This window comes from Bubalus kerabau, chromosome 12 (genome assembly GCF_029407905.1).
Source record: "Bubalus kerabau isolate K-KA32 ecotype Philippines breed swamp buffalo chromosome 12, PCC_UOA_SB_1v2, whole genome shotgun sequence".
Lineage (NCBI taxonomy): Eukaryota > Metazoa > Chordata > Mammalia > Artiodactyla > Bovidae > Bubalus > Bubalus kerabau.
The window spans coordinates 61,633,484-61,647,051 of NC_073635.1; positions in this window are offsets into that span (position 1 = coordinate 61,633,484).

Consider the following 13,568-nt stretch of genomic DNA (forward strand, 5'->3'; position numbering starts at 1 on the left):
ACTATTTTTCAGGTAGTATTATAATGGGGAATTTATTTCACCTTAGAAATGAATGCAAATGCATATCTGAAAGGCAGAATAGAAATCCAGCATGGAATAAATAAGATTTTCAAATTAAAGGCAACAGGAGTGTTTAAAAATACTGCAGTAGTTACTGAGGTAAGCATGCTTTTATTGCTCCCTTGAATGTTCATACTTATTAATAGTTTTATCATGGAATTCTTTGGTTCTCATTTAGTGTGCATTATAATTGATTTCTCATTCAAGCAGTACACAATATTCATTCACACCTTGTTATGAATCTGTCAAATTAACACCTATTAAGTGGAGCACAGATTGCTGGATGGTGACCCATGGTTCAATAACAGACTGCAAGAAAAATTGAAATGGAGATGCTTATTACAAGTCCTAGAGGAAGTGGTCTTACAGGGCCACACAGAGTAGTCACAGCAAGGTACAAACAGACAGAGAGTCAGCACCTGGGGCACATGCTTTCCTTAGAGTTCTCCTGTGAAGTGCTTTGGAATTCCCAGGTTAGGGCCAGAATGGAAGATTCAAGCCATAGGAGTGGAGTTTGGGTAAGCATCATGGAGGTCTTATTTAATGACACATAAAGGGAAGGTGTTAGGAGACTGGGGGGCTTGTTGATCACAAGGCCTGTTGGGGAAGTCCCCTCAGGGATTTATAGTTGCTTGTGACTCTGCCACTGGGCTGCTATCTAAGGCATGTGCTTGCATGAGAGAGCTAATGTCAGTTCACGGTCCCCCAAGCAGTTTGGCCAAACAGAACAGATGCCAAGGCAGCAATGCTGGTGAAACAGCTTAGCTAAATTCTTCATACACCAGCTGGAAGAAAAGGTGACTGTTGTTTTTGTCTAAGGTAGATCCAGGGATTGTCAACCTCTGTGTAAATCCATAGGATCAGTACTGTTTCTCACTTACTCATTTCTTAATGAGAAATATTCAACTTACATATTTCTTAAAGAAGGTTAATCCCAGTTTTGACTGATAGCTTAATGAAATTGCACAATAAGGATTTTTATTTTATCATTATAGTTGCATTATGATTGCATTAGAAGGATTCACATATCTACAAACACAGATATTTGGTTATGTAATTTTAAAAATAATACTATAAGTAAAATCATTTTTAGATAAAATTGTTTTAAAGGAGAAAATTTATAAAAGATTATATAATTCAATTAAACTATGTTTGAAGAGTATTTCTAATATTTGATTTTCCTATATTTTCTTTGATTTTTCAAAACATAAGATTTATTCATAGTTGTTTGTGCTTGCAGTATTCTTTCCCTGTGACTTCTTTTCCTCTTAAATTAGGTCAGTGGATGGAAGGAAGAAAGAAGACTTCCATCCCCATCACAAAAATGCAATTATAATGGGGTCAGATGGAAAGTTAGTCAGAGATGTCCCAGTTTCTTGACTAAAAAAATTGGTTCTTTATACAGTAGCACAATTTTCCTTAGAGAATTCATCAACAAAGAAGGATAGCTGTCCTTTTTGAGACTTTCTATTTAACATTTGTAAGGTCATATTTTCCATTAACCAACAAGAGATCCAATAGTAATTGTTTTGTCACTCAAAAAAATGAAATTTCTAAAACTGTTTGGCAACACATAGCCACAGGGTTATCATAGCAAATTAAAGCCATTTCTGTTCAAGTACAAGTACACCTAATCATTCAATGACAAATCTGCTTTATATCCAAATGGGACTACTCTTTTTAAACAGTTTACTTCATATAATCTTGTTTTCATTATAGTGACTGAATCATTTTACTCTACCATCAATTTTACTTATCAAAAATAGTTCATGAAAACATATTTACAGAAATTAATATTAAAGTATTATTCTTAATAACAATGCAATTACTTATTTAACTGATATTAAATATAAATACAATTGACTTCAAAAATTCCAATTATAAAATATGCATTCCTAGTAAAATAATGTGGAGAAGGCAATGGCACCCCACTCCAGGACTCTTGCCTGGAAAATCCCATGGATGGAGGAGCCTGGTAGGCTGCAGTCCATGGGGTGGCTAAGAGTCGGACACGACTGAGCGACTTCACTTTGACTTTTCACTTTCATGCATTGGAGGAGGAAATGGCAACCCACTCCAGTGTTCTTGCCTGGAGAATCCCGTGGACAGAGGAGCCTGGTGGGCTGCCGTCTATGGGATCGCACAGAGTCGGACATGACTGAAGCAACTTAGCAGCAGCAGCAGCAGTAAAATAATGAATGCATTATCCATATAGGTGAAGTTATTAAATTAAATCTAATTTAATACCAACATTGAGACTCAAGCTTTCTTAATTGCTTGATAATATACTGTTATTTTTCCTGACAAAACATTATATATCCGAGTATATAAGGAGCCCATCAAAGAAAAGGATCATTCTCTCTAGAGACTATCTTTGATAAAATTTGGCCCGATATTTTATCATAGCAAATTTGCAGACAAATGAGAGAAGATAAATGATTATAATTTAAAATAGCTGAATGTTAAGATGGTGTGCTCTACAAAATTTTTGTGACAATAGCCAACAGACTAGGCACCAGCACATATTTCAACCATAGAATCTCCGCTTTCAGATCAGATCAGTCGCTCAGTTGTGTCTGACTCTTTGCAACCCCATGAATCTCAGCACGCCAGGCCTCCCTGTCCATCACCAACTCCCGGAGTTCACTCAGACTCAAGTCCATGGAGTCGGTGATGCCATCCAGCCATCTCATCCTCTGTCGTCCCCTTCTCTTGCCCCCAATCCCTCCCAGCATCAGAGTCTTTTCCAATGATTCAACTCTTCGCATGAGTTGGCCAAAGTACTGGAGTTTCAGCTTTAGCATCATTCCTTCCAAAGAAATCCCAGGGCTGATCTCCTTCAGAATGGACTGGTTGGATCTCCTTGGAGTCCAAGGGACTCTCAAGAGTCTTCTCCAACACCACAGTTCAAAAGCATCAATTCTTCAGCACTCAGCTCCACTTTAATACTTGTGTTTATTAGAATTCCAAAAAATTTCCTCAAAATAGGGTACTGCTCCTTAAGGAAATATAAAACCACTGCTTTATGTTATGCTATCCTTAAATTCACTGCTACATCATGAAAATGTTTATCATGTTTACATATTTTATTTTGATCTATATTTCTCTAAATGCTATAGAAGCTATAAAAAAACAATTCATAAATGGTTAATCAAAATGTTGCATAGATATTTTAGTGGTTTGTACACTTAAATATGCCATATCACTAAACTGCAAGGAAAAGCAGAGATTTTTATGAGTACAGAGGTAAATTTTGCCTAATTGTGTTTTTAAAGCAGTTAATAGGAAACTAAAGTATGCAAAAAATCATTTTTCATTGATTAAAATGTGTATTGTCATTAACACAAATAAGCACCAAAGACCAAAACACAGTCATTTCTAAACTACTTTCCATAAAACTATGTGAATAAAGATACTCTCCTCTTAATTTAGTAACAGGAAGAGACACTTGAAGAAAAAAATTATTTACAAACTTTTCTATTCCTTCTTCTTATGGCTGAAATATTTATTTTTGTGTGTAACCATAGCATCATAATACTTTAACATTAAATAAACACTTAGGTTGAACATGATGTAAATAATGTTAATATTCCCCAAATAACCAATTATTGATATAATATATTCAACTATCTACTGAAGAAAACTCGAAAAGTAACCTATCATTGTCTTCTATCAATTAGTTGACAGAAACATGCATTGTTTGCTCTAGGATATGTTTGTACCTGTAAAATCTGTCAAAAGTTTTTCATCCTTTTATTTAAATGTATAAATTATCTTTAGAATAAAAAGAACAAGTTTCTGCTTTCCCATAACTTGCCTGATATAGTCAAGGTTATGTTTGATTTTAATAATGAATCTCTGAACACTGCTAGCATCCACAATTTGGTTAAATACACATTAAGAGATCTAGCACTCTTTGAATTACTGTATATGCAAAATTAATTTGCATCTTTTATGAAACACTTATGAGGCCCTTCTTATGACCCAGGTTTTTTAACTACTTGCAAATATTGACTTATTTAATTCATTTGCCCCTCCCAACAACCCTATGAATATTCCTTAGGAGTAGAAATAATTCAATGAATTTCTAAAAGTAAATGAAAATAAAAAAACACCAGGAGCAATGATAATTTCTGACTCTTACTTGGATCAATGTCAACAAACTCTTTCAGTAAATTCCATAGAAATAAATATTTCCCTGGTGGCTCAGGCAGTAAAGAATCTGCCTGCAATGCGGGAGACCTGGGTTCAATCCCTGGGTTGGGAAGATCCCCTGGAGGAGGGCATGGCATTCCTCTCCAGTATTCTTGCCTGTAGAATCCCATGGACAGAACAGCCTTGTAGGCTACGGGCCATGGAGTCACCGAGTCGGACACGACTGAGCAGCTAAACACACAGCAAGCCGTAAAGTCTTTGTGGCGACTAAACTAAAGTCTACTTTAGTTACCACACTGCAGACTAAAGCAGCTGTAACAACACAGAAATAGATGGGCATGGCTCCAATAAAACTAATTTTTGAAAATGAAGTAATGGACTCGATTGATCCAGTGGGTAAATAGTTCGGCACTCGTAACTTAGATAAGTATTGGATACGATTCAGGTCATATGATTATAAGGGAAACTGATAATGCTTGGTACTAAACACTCCAAACCTTGTTCCTTTGAGGCATTCTCCTTTTTTGTTGTTGTTCACTCCCTAAGTCTAGTCCGGCTCTCAGCAACCCCATGGACTGCAGCACGCCAGGTAGCCCTGTCTTTCACTATCTCCCGAAGTTTGTTCAAACTCACGTCCATTGAGTTGGTGATGCTATCGAACCACCTTATTCTCTGTCACCCTCTTCTCCTGCCCTCAGTCTTTCTCAGCATCAAGGTCATTTCCAATGAGTTGGCTCTGCATCAGGTGCCAGAGTACTGGAGCTACAATTTCAGCATCAATCCTTCCAATGAAAATTCAGGGTTGATTTCTTTTGGGATTGACTGGTTTGATCCCTTTGTAGCCCAAGGGACTGTCAAGAATCTTCCCAGCACAATTTGAAAGCATCAATTTTTCAGTGCTCAGCCTTCTTTATGGTCCAACTCTGCTCCTCTTTGGGAAACTATAAAAGCAATCTGTACTCAGTAAAGAAAAAAAATAAAAGGAAATGTGTAAAAGAGAAAACAAAATCATATATGGTGCCACAGCTGAATATAATATTTAAGTCATTTTATTTTTGTAATATGTGAATCTAAAACAAACACTATTTGTAGTATATGAAAAAAAAATAAATGAAAGCTCATTTTGAGAAAAAGTGGTAGTTATGTTAACAATAAAGCATTTCCACAGATCATACCTCTAATTATACACAATTATTTTGTCAGGATGTTTGCTGGGCTAAGACTAAGTCATTGATAAAAGTAAAAATATCACCACAAATCTTTTTCTAATCTTGAATCTTAAAAAACATGATAACTCAAAATGGTAACAGCAGGGCTGTAACACTGCTTTTATGTATAAAAGAGATCACATTGTCTCCTTATCGATGAGTAATTTATGACTTCTGATATATTTGGCTAGCAGAAAGGAACTGAACAGCATGGCCCTGGTAGAAAGAATTAAATGCATCAATATACTTATTATGCCAAGCAAATGGAGCAATTTACAGATTGGGAGCAGTGCAAAGTGTTGTCATTCTGGGCAAGAGTAGCATCTATCATTTCATACAGAAATAGAACACTCTGTTCAGCTTGTTCCAGCCTTGGCTTTCAATTCCCAAGATAAATCTTAACCCAGAACAAGTCAGTGATAGGATACAGCAGAGAGCATAATAGAGAGCTGACAATGCAGTGATTAGTTAATTAACCTGGGTACTCAGAGAATATTTCATATGAGAGAATGTACAAAGAAAAAAAAACCTGAATATATAGATGCTTCCTATATTTGTAATGATTGAAATTCTGAATATAAAAAATAACTCTGGTGAATTACATCAAGAAAAGTAAAAAAATTATACCATCCCTGAATATGGCATTTTAATTGTAAATACTTTGGGTCACATTTTTAAAAAGTTACATAATCCAATTTACTTGTGAAAAAATGAAAAAAAAATAGATTGTTCATTTGACTCAATAACTTCTATATGACCAATAAATTCCCTAAATTGATGCTTTTGAACTGTGGTGTTGGAGAAGACTCTTGAGAGTCCCTTGGACTGCAAGGAGATCCAACCAGTCCATTCTGAAGGAGATCAGCCCTGGGATTTCTTTGGAAGGAATGATGCTAAAGCTGAAACTCCAGTACTTTGGCCACCTCATGCAAAGAGTTGACTCATTGGAAAAGACTCTGATGCTGGGAGGGATTGGGGGCAGGAGGAGAAGGGGACGACAGAGGATGAGATGGCTGGATGGCATCACTGACTCAATGGACGTGAGTCGGAGTGAACTCCGGGAGTTGATGATAGACAGACAGGGAGGCCTGGCGTGCTGCGATTCATGGAGTCGCAAGGAGTCGGACACGACTGAGGGACTGAACTGAACTGAGGCTTTAATAAAACTTTGTTAACTCAGTTAACAAAGATAATCTCAGATTGGTTTATAATTAATTGTTTACATGCCTTTGTCCCTTTTATTTATAAATAAATAAATTATATAAACTCACAATGTGTGCTAGAAAAGCCATTAGCAAAAATCAAAATGATTTTTTTTAATATCAGAAGAACTTGAGCTACATACAAATTATATGTTTGTATTTGTATACTTCATGCCACAATTGGCATGCACCCAGTATTCAGTAAGTAATTCTTAGATTACCTCAACTGAATATAACTTTTTCTTGTTGTTTTGGGGATGGTACAGCAGAATATACACAAATTATTCTTTTCCTTCCCTTTCTAATTACAACTTATTTTTAAAAGTTTTCCAGTCTTGATCATAAGTCCTGACATTCAGATATGTAAATTATGAAATTTCAGGACCAAGAAAAATTCCTACTATCCGCATGATGAATAATATAAAATAAAAATATTTGATTTAGGCTTTTCCTCAAGGTAAATAGTGTTTTATTTTAAAACATTAATTCACCGGAAAAAAAAAATGTATTCTAAAAGTCAGAGAGCAAGTATTGTAAGTTTGAGGAAATGATTCACTGAAATAGATGCATGAACCACAAGATGCATAGATGGACCATTTGTTACAATAGTATAACATTTTAGAGATTATTTGTGCTGCGTTTAATGTACATTCTAATAAATAAAGGAGCTCAAATATTTCTTGTTACTAGCATAAACAGCGGAGAAGGTGATGGCACCCCACTCCAGTACTCTTGCCTGGAAAATCCCATGGACAGAGGAGCCTGGTAGGCTGCAGTTCATGGGGTCGCGAAGAGTCAGACATGACTGAGCAACTTCACTTTCACTCTTCACTTCATGCATTGGAGAAGGAAATGGCAACCCACTCCAGTGTTCTTGCCTGGAAAATCCCAGGGACAGCGGAGCCTGGTGGGCTGCCATCTCTGGGGTTGCACAGAGTCGGACACAACTGAAGCGACTTAGCAGCATAAACAGCACAACTGTCTTTTGTTAATTTTAAACATATAGAGGATAATGGAGAAAGTGACTTTTTAATTGACTGATGAGACCTCAGATAATCATACTTGATGGTGGCATCATTCAAAAAGTACCCCCAGCAGAGAACATGAACAGACATTTTTTCTAAGGAAAATATACTAGTAGCCAACAGGTACATGAAAAAATGCTCACCGCCACTAACCATCAGGGAAATACAAATCCAAACCAAATGGCCTGTCATTTTGCATCACACCCATTATAATGCCTATAATGAAATGAAAAGTTACAGCAAGTGTGGGCAAGGATATAGAGGAAAGAAAAAAATGTGTGCATTGTTGGTGGGAATGTAAATTGGTGCAACCACCATGAAAAATATTATAAAAGTTCTTCAAAATATTATTCAGACATAAAACGAAAGAAATGCTGTCATTTGCAGCAACATAGATAAATCTTGAGGGCATTAGACAGTGTTGTCAGTCAGAAAGAGGAAGTGTATGTGATCTTTCTTTTACAGGGAACCTAAAAATAGCCAGACTCATAGAAAGAGAGTCAACGACTGGTTATCAGGGACTGGAAGGTGGAGGAAATGGGGAAATATTGGCCAAAGAATAGAGGTTTCCAGTTACAAGAAAAATGAGATTTATGGCTTAATCAATAGCATGGTGATTATAGTTAATAATACTGTATTATATACTTGAAAGTTGCTGAGAGTAAATCTTAAATATTCCTACCAAACACACATAAAATTATGTAATTATGTGAGGTGATGATCTTTAATTAATACTGTTGTGGTAATCATTTCACAATATAAACTTGTATCAAATCACCTTAAACTTATATAATGTTATATGCAATTACTCTCAGCAAAACTGTGGCGGGGGAGTCACCAGAAACATGGGACACAGAGAAAATGCATAATGCCATGAAATGGTTTCAGTAATTCATTTTTAGTTTTCTTTGATGGTTATCTAATACTCTTGGTTGGCTCACAATTAAGACAGACAAAGGTATATAAATAAATAAAGTATATAAACTCACAATGTGTGCTAGAAAAGCCATTAGCAAAAATCAAAATGAATTTTTTTAATATCAGCAATCAAAACAATTTTAATATAAATTTATTTTAATTGGAGGCTAATTACTTATTATTACAATATTGTTTTGTGCCCATTTTATGATCTTTTCTGAAAATATTTTCATAGGCAATATGAAGACATGAAATAAGCATAGACCATAAGTAATGAATCTGAGTGCAACTCTGCTTTCCACTACTTGCTATATATGTAAACTTAGGCATATTATATTATTTAATATCTCTGTGCCTGTGATCCCTAATATGTGAAAATTCAAAATAATACATTTCCTTTCTTTGTTATGTTGCAATATTTAGGAAATATATCACAAAACATGTACAAGCTTACTAAAATGGTAGCCACTATTAGTTTTAAAATATTTTATTGATACCTTCATAACCAAAGATAGCAAGCCGATATCATCAAAATCAAACGACTTGGTGTTACAATCCAAGTTATGACTCAAATTTCCTGAAAATACTCTGGTACTAAAGTAAATGTAGGCTATTGGGCCATAAAAGCATAAAAATATGTGAGATAAGGTGCTAAAATATAGTGAATATCAGATATGGATGCCTAATTGATAAAGGAAAAAGAGAGTATAAAAATTTTGTGAACCTGAAGTAGAGGACCAGCTGATGGAAATCTAACTCACAGTTACAGCAATTAAGGAAAAATGATGACATAATTGCATAATTACATTTGAGAAATTATGTAAGGGTAGTAGAATTTGTTGGGAACAAGATATAAGGAATAGGATAACCCCAATATAATGAGCTCCCTGAAAAGGGGATTTTCTTAAGGAAAAGGGGTAAGATATATGGAAAACATAAAGCAAAAAAATGAGTTATTAAGTGGACTTTTCCAGGGTTGGGTCAGATCCAACATACTTTATCTGTTTATCTATGTTTCTATCTATCTAAAACAATGGATACATTCAGATGCCAAGTTGAGAACTATTCAATAGAATAAAACAATTAAAAAATTAAGCATATTGAATACCATCTCAAGTTTTCATTTTCTATGCATTAGTTTTCACTATGTTCAAATGATTGTAATCTAACTTGAGACTTTTATTTGTATCGAATAAAATATATGAAGCACAGTTTTGTCTGTATCAACTCCCATAAGCTAAAAGCACAAATGTAATAGTTTTGCATCCTCAGAAAACGAAGGGTAGATTTTTGTTTTCTGTTACTCCATGTGAAAGAGAAAAGAACTGCTAGTGGCTTTTATACCATAGTTTCAGATGACCATTGAACATCCTCTATCACTTATTTATCCTCATTGCTTCTGGCCTAGTTCTGTCATTGACTGGAAAGACTTTTCTTATAAATGGCACTAATGCGTTTTCACACTGAGTGCTGGCGGATCACACAGGAATTTCATCTGGAAAGTTTTTATCAAGTTTGAATTGTTTGTAGATTTGCAAGTGAGTTCACTATGTGCTATCCTTAAAGCCTGAGAGGAATAAGTCAGATTAGTTGCAGTTGGAAGAAAAATCAGTATACTAATAGTTAATATAAATTGTTTAAATGATATTAATATCAATAGGATATTAATTAATAATATTAATAAATAATATACATTATTAAAATAAATAATAAAATTAACATGAAAATTTTATTGCCTGGAAAATTCCATGAGCAGAGGAGCTTGGTGGGCTACAGTCCATGGGGCTGCAGAGTCACTGCGACTCAGCACACACACACCCAGAGAAAAATATTCAACATTGTACCTGGAGGACTAGTTGTACATTACAACAATCTCTGAACTCCATCATGTGATTCAATTAGATAAACCTTGCCTTCTATAGAAGTTCCAACCATTCACAATCATCTCCATTCAAAATTCACCCACAAATGGGTTATTTCCATGTAACATCAACCATGTAATTGGATCAGCTGTTCTTTTGCTAACTGCCATCTTGACTAATGACTATTTCTTCTGTTCACTCCATCAGTTCTTTCATAGTTCCACTATGAATCTTGTCATCAAATAAATCAAATGCTCTTTAACAATATGCTTTGAAATATCTCACTGTTTATACTATTCCTTTTGGGTTACTTTGTCAGTTCTGTTATCAGGCCACTTTTTTTCAGGTCACTTAATCAAATTGTACCACTAAGTTTCACAAAAATCATAACATATATTTTTATTGATTCCAACACCTTTTTTTCTGCAATTTAATATTATATTGTTTTTTCCCTCTATGTCCAGACTAAAATTGGTAACATAACAACAGTTATTTGGCTGTAATTATATGAATTCACTTACCTCCCTTTTCCTCAGTCACCACTGAAACTCAGCCTGTAGATAAACTCTATAATTTACTTTGTCTACGTGGTCATTAAAATAAAACATCACAGAAAGCAATAAAATATGTTACAGTTTAAAGTTGTAACTTCAGACTTAAATTTGGACTTCATGCTTTTTTTTTATTTTTGGAAACAATTTATTGCATGTGGAACTTCCCCCACCAGGGATCAAACCTGTGTCCCCCTGCAGTGGAAGTTGCATGGGAACAGTTAATTCCCCACACTGGAGCTTACTATTAAGCACTGTTAGGTAATACCTGAAAATAATTTAGTCTAGGCTAAATCTAAATATTCTACTCAATAAGCCTTGAATTATATACGACTCTACTTTGGCTGAGAGGAATAAGTGCTGTTCATAGTCTTTTGCAAATGCATATGATGGTTCTTTAATCATTTTAGATGTTCTTCTCTTGGTCTTGGGTGATTTCTTCATATGATTGTATAAGTAATTTGCTAAATTCTGGAGGGCGACCATATATGGATCTCCAGATTTCTCTCTTTGTACAAATATCTTCTTTTTATTACTCTGTTTTCTTTATAAACCTTAGTCACCCCAGACCTTTATTTAATCTGATTTGGTACTTGGCTGGGCTCGTCTAATGCCCTGCCTCCTGTGCTATGGTCAGCAAATTCTCTCAGCACGTCGGTGCCTGTGCAATCATAGGGCTCACCTTGTTTGTTTCATTGCTCTTTGCTAACCAGAGAACAATACCACAAAAATCATATATTTTGTCCAGATTTTTGTTCATATCAGTCAGGAAGATATTAATAAATTTAATCCCTTTTATCACATGTTGGCCTGAAGTGGTACTCTAAGTCCTTTAAATCTATCACTTCAGGGTTGCAGCACATGTTTCACTGTTCTATGTGTTATTTAAATCACATATGTGTGATGTGCTGTGCTGTGCTTAGTCCCTGTTGTGTCCGACACTTTGCGGCCCCATGGACTGTAGCCCACCGGTCTCCTCTGTCCATGGGGATTCCCAGGCAAGAATACCGGAGTGGGTTGCTATGCCCTCCTTTTAAATGATGTATATACCTTACTAAGTTTTAAACTTAATTAGATAACTTCACTAGATATCCATTGATTCTAATCAATCAGATCAGATCACATCAGTCGCTCAGTCATGTCTGACTCCTTGCGACTCCATGAATTGCAGCACGCCAGGCCTCCCTGTCCATCACCAGTTCCCAGAGTTCACTGAGACTCACGTCCATCGAGTCAGTGATGCCAGCCAGCCATCTCAACCTCTGTCGTCCCCTTCTCCTCCTGCCCGCAATCCCTCCCAGCATCAGAGTTTTTTCCAATGAGTCAACTCTTCATATGAGGTGGCCAAAGTACTGGAGTTTCAGCTTCAGCATCATTCCCTCCAAAGAAATCCCAGGGCTGATCTCCTTCACAATGGACTGGTTGGATCTCCTTGCAGTCCAAGGGACTCTCAAGAGTCTTCTCCAACACCACAGTTCAAAAGCATCAATTCTTCGGCGCTCAGCCTTCTTCACAGTCCAACTCTCACATCCATACATGACCACAGGAAAAACCATAGCCTTGACTAGATGAACCTTTGTTGACAAAGTAATGTCTCTGCTTTTCAATATGCTATCTAGGTTGGTCATAACTTTCCTTCCAAGGAGTAAGCATCTTTTAATTTCATGGCTGCAGTCACCATCTGCAGTAATTTTGGAGCCCAGAAAAATAAAGTCTGACACTGTTTCCACTGTTTCCCCATCTATTTCCCATGAAATGATGGGACCGGCTGCCATGATCTTAGTTTTCTGAATGTTGAGCTTTAAGCCAACTTTTTCACAATCCACTTTCACTTTCATCAAGAGGCTCTTTAGTTCCTCTTCACTTTCTGTCATAAGGGTGGTGTCATCTGCATATCTGAGGTTATTGATATTTCTCCCGGCAATCTTGATTCCAGCTTGTGCTTCTTCCAGCCCAGCGTTTCTCATGATGTACTCTACATATAAGTTAAATAAACAGGGTGACAATATACAGCCTTGACGTACTCCGTTTACGCATATTTGGTGCCTGGAAACAATCTCAACCTGAACATCTCTTTTGCTTCTAGAATTGAAACAAACTTATGCATGAGAGAAAAATGAGTAAGTATTATTCAAGTTAAAGAATTAAAGAACACAAAATAAAATGGTTTCATAAGGACAATTTAAAGTGTAGTTGAAATTGTCATTGATGTAACTTTTGGAATTAAATAGAACTATGCAAGAGTTGATAAATAATGAGTTTATTTCTATTTCAAAAGAAACAACTCTTAATACAACCAAATTGTGAAAAGACAGTCTCATGCTGACAAAGATGTTTTGCACAGTGCATCTTTCTTGTCATCAGAATCAAGTAAGCTCAGTTGGTGTGTGGTACAGTTATTCTTTAATATCTGAGTTTCCCAATAGGGAATAGTATGAGGGAAGTGCTGAAAGCAAGTGCTCATGGAGTATTCTTTTATCAATTCAGTTCAGTTGCTCAGTCATGTCTGATGCTTTGCAACCCCATGGACTGTAGCACACCAGTCTTCCCTGTCCACCACCAACTCCCAGAGCTTGCTCAAACTCAT